Raw genomic sequence first — 3,811 nt, 5'->3', positions numbered from 1 at the left:
CCCCTCAGAGCAGGGGAAGACTGCCTGATAGCCACCAGAGATCCGTGAGTACATGCTCTCTCCCTGCCTCACTTGAACTGTTCCTGTGCTGACCCCACACCACCCCCCTGTTGGATTACTTACTACAGAGACTCTTCCTTGGCTCTCGGTGTTGGACTTTAAGTGTTGGTCCCTCCTTGTCACCCTTTACTGGCGTATTCCCCCTCCCTGCGAACTTCCCTATTCAGTGACTGTCATCTGTTTGCCTTAATAAAGCTTTGTGCGTTTGCCATCTACTCTGTGTGTCCTGTCCTGTCTACCCTCCATCACAATAACCCTTCTCAAACAGTGGTTCTATAAAATGCCAAACAATTTTGCCACTTGTCCCCACATAAATAGAATATTCTAGCTGGTTGTTCTTTCCCTCATAAATGTTGAGGTTGAAGGTATATCCCGTGGCCCTGTTTCATGCCTTGTAGAATTTTACCCCATATTTGGCCCATTTACTAGGGATGTAATGTTTAATGCCAAGTGTTCCGGTGAAGTGGACTAGGGATTCATCCACACAAATAATTTTGTCGGGAGCAAACATTTCCTTGAAGGTAGAGCAAAAAAAGTTGATTAGTGGCTGAATTTTGAACAGTTTATCATAACCAGGATGATTTTCGAGAAGAGCAATAGGTATTATTATTGCAATGTAAAAACCTCATTAGAGTAGAGTGTTCTGGGAATACAAGATGAATAGACTGGCATATGATCTATAAGTTGGGTCGACCAGTAATCATGGACTTCATTTCTTTTTTTTTTTTGTCAGTCCCATGTTCAAAGTAAGTCCGAGAAAAATGTTTAATTCCCACACAAATGGATGGGCATATGCAAGGGCGGACTGACAACTCATGGGGCCCCTGGGCAATAGGGGATCATGGGGCCCTGTGTCCTTGCCCAAACTCAAAAAAGCCTATGATAAAGGTACCAGGGGCATCTCATGGGGCCCTCTACTGACCCCGGGCCCTCGGGCAGTGCCCGAGTTTCCAAATGGTCAGTCCGCCCCTGCTCCCTAGCAGTCTGATTATGTCCGTATTTCTGTGCTCAAAGCGGTACATTTTTTTGCATGGAAATATGTTGTTTTTTTATTGTAGGCCTGTAATTTTTAGGAATAACTCACTGAAATCTATCCGAACAAGTCTATTAAACATCCCGGGGATGATAAAACTTGAAACACGAAATCATAAATTATAATTGAATAAATAATCCTAAAAAATAATAATATAATAATAATAAATTTAACTCAATAATATAATCAAACCAAAAACACTGAACTGTGAAATATAGCGCCAAGTTCGCACATCGCTGAGCAAAGTCGCAGAATCGTTTTCAGTGTCTGATGAGGAATTTCCCCCACGAATCATTATCACTCAATTCTGCAAGTGGTTCTGATTTACTATCGCTGTTCTCTAGCCGGTCTAAAACCGCGTCTGACCTAAAGGGACGCTTTTTGGACGCCATGGACGTTTCTCAGTTTCCAGGCAGAAAGAACAGTAAAAATGCAGGCAGGGCCCCGGACAAAGCACTCGGGACAAAATGTATGTGAAATGGTTGGATACAGGAATGTTATACTATGTGATTTTAGTGAATTTAGTGAATGTCACTTTTTGTCATTTTCAAATTTCCCGCCAGTTCCGTCCCCCATACATCCCGACGTCGCAGGGGACGGAACCCAGATGACAGATGCCGACATCGGCTGGAGGACATTACAGGGGACCAGGGGCGGACTGACCATTTGGAAACTCGGGCACTGCAAGAGGGCCTGGGGTCAGTAGGGGGCCCCATGAGATGCCCCTGGTACCTTTTTCATAGGCTTTTTTGAGTTTGGGCAAGGACACAGGGGCCCCATGATATAATCAAACCAAAAACACTGAAATGTGAAATAGAGCACCAAGTTCGCACATCGCTGAGCTCAGTCGTAGAATCGTTTTCAGTGTCTGATGACGAATTTCCCCCACTAATCATTATCACTCAATTCTGTAAGTGGTTCTGATTTACTATCGCTGTTCTCTAGCCGGTCTAAAACCGCGTCTGACCTAAAGGGACGCTTTTTGGACGCCATGGACGTTTCTCAGTTTCCAGGCAGAAATAACAGTAAAAATACAGGCAGGGCGCCGGACAAAGCTGGAGGACATTACAGGGGACCAGGGGCGGACTGACCATTTGGAAACTCGGGCACTGCCCGAGGGTCCGGGGTCAGTAGGGGACCTCATGAGATGCCCCTGGTACCTCCTTTTTTATAGGCTTTTTTGAGTTTGGCAAGGACACAGGGGCCCCATGATCCCCTATTGCCCAGGGGCCCCATGAGTTGTCAGTCCACCCCTGCAGGGGACACTGCAGGAGGGACATCGCAGGAGCGCAGGACAAGGTAAGTGAAGAAGAGATCCCGGAGCAAAGCTGCAGTGTATTCCCGAGTGTAGCTCGGGGGGGTTACCGCTTGTGGTGCTGAAACTTTACCCCGAGCTACACTCGGGAATACCGCCAGGGGGGTTACGGGCTGCACCTCTACGAATGACAGTTTCAGTTATCTTAGTCTGCATGAAGATTTGAGCGCGGGTTTCGTTTGTTCAATCGGTACTCGTACTCACCGGTAAAAAAAAAACTGGCATTGGTGCATCCTTAGTTTCTTTTGTGAAAGTTCCCTTTAAGCCGTCAGAGATCCCACTTTGTAAAAAAAAAAAACAGTTGCGGAGATCCATAAATCTCTTTTGCTCTTTTGTTGGACTCGCAAGCCCTGATTGGCTGGCGCTCATTTATTCATGTCGCTGATTTCCGACACACAAACATTTTTGCAGCTCCTGCAGGCCGGTCACTTATCAAACACTCCTTAGAATAGATTAGCATAATTGGGGGCAAGCTGCGCTGCGGAGTGGAAGGAAGAATTAATTATTGCCCATCTTCCCGAATCCGTATTTGCACATTAAGTACAAGATGGTATTTGTCTCTTCACGGCCGTTGCATTAGGCAGAAACAACGGCCTTCCTGCTCACTGTCTGGTGCCGAACAGAAGGATAATAGCAGCAAAGATGAAGATGGCTGAAAACCGTTCTCCTAATTGTGTACCTGAACCTTCGGAGCTGGAGGTGGATGAAGATTTATACCGGGCGGTTGGATTGTCTTATGTTCGGACAAGCTATGACGCAAGATAGGTTTCTCCAGGAACTGCTGAGCATGTCCCTTTTATGTGATACTATCCAGGGGCGGACTGACAACTCATGGGGCCCCCGGGCAATAGGGGATCATGGGGTCCCTGTGCCCTTGCCCAAACTCAAAGAAGCCTATGAAAAAAGGTACCAGGGGCATCTCATGGGGCCCCCTTCTGACCCCGGGCCCTCGGGCAGTGCCCTAGTTTCCAAATGGTCAGTCCGCCCCTGATACTATCTATCCCTCTCCTGAAGGAGCTGTCCATTGTAGTAGTTTCACTTATCGGCCTTTTGGCTAAGATCAACTGTAGTATCTGTTCTTATCAGTGTCCAGTAGAGTTCCACCATTATTCTGGTCTTCTGGCTCCACCATTATTCTGGTCTTCTGGCTCCACCATTATTCTGGTCTTTTGGCTCCACCATTTTTCTGATCTTCTGGCTCCACCATTATTCTGGTCTTCTGGCTCCACCGTTATTCTGGTCTTCTGGCTCCACCATTATTCTGGTCTTCTGGCTCCACCATTTTCTGGTCTTCTGGCTCCACCATTATTCTGATCTTTTGGCTCCACCATTTTTCTGATCTTCTGGCTCTACCATTATTCTGGTCTTTTGGCTCCACCATTATTTTGGTCTTTTGGCTCCAC

General features: G+C 46.7%; 1 pseudogene; it reads left to right on the top strand.

Moving 5' to 3' along the window:
• The first annotated feature begins 3,442 nt into the window (after positions 1–3,442).
• LOC149441184 (U2 spliceosomal RNA) lies at positions 3,443–3,592 on the top strand (annotated as a pseudogene).
• Positions 3,593–3,811: the final 219 nt, after the last annotated feature.

Source organism: Staurois parvus, unplaced genomic scaffold, assembly GCF_062004578.1.
Source record: "Staurois parvus isolate SC_StPar_1 unplaced genomic scaffold, SC_StPar_1.0 ptg001015l, whole genome shotgun sequence".
Lineage (NCBI taxonomy): Eukaryota > Metazoa > Chordata > Amphibia > Anura > Ranidae > Staurois > Staurois parvus.
This window is presented reverse-complemented; position numbering and strand designations above follow the sequence as displayed.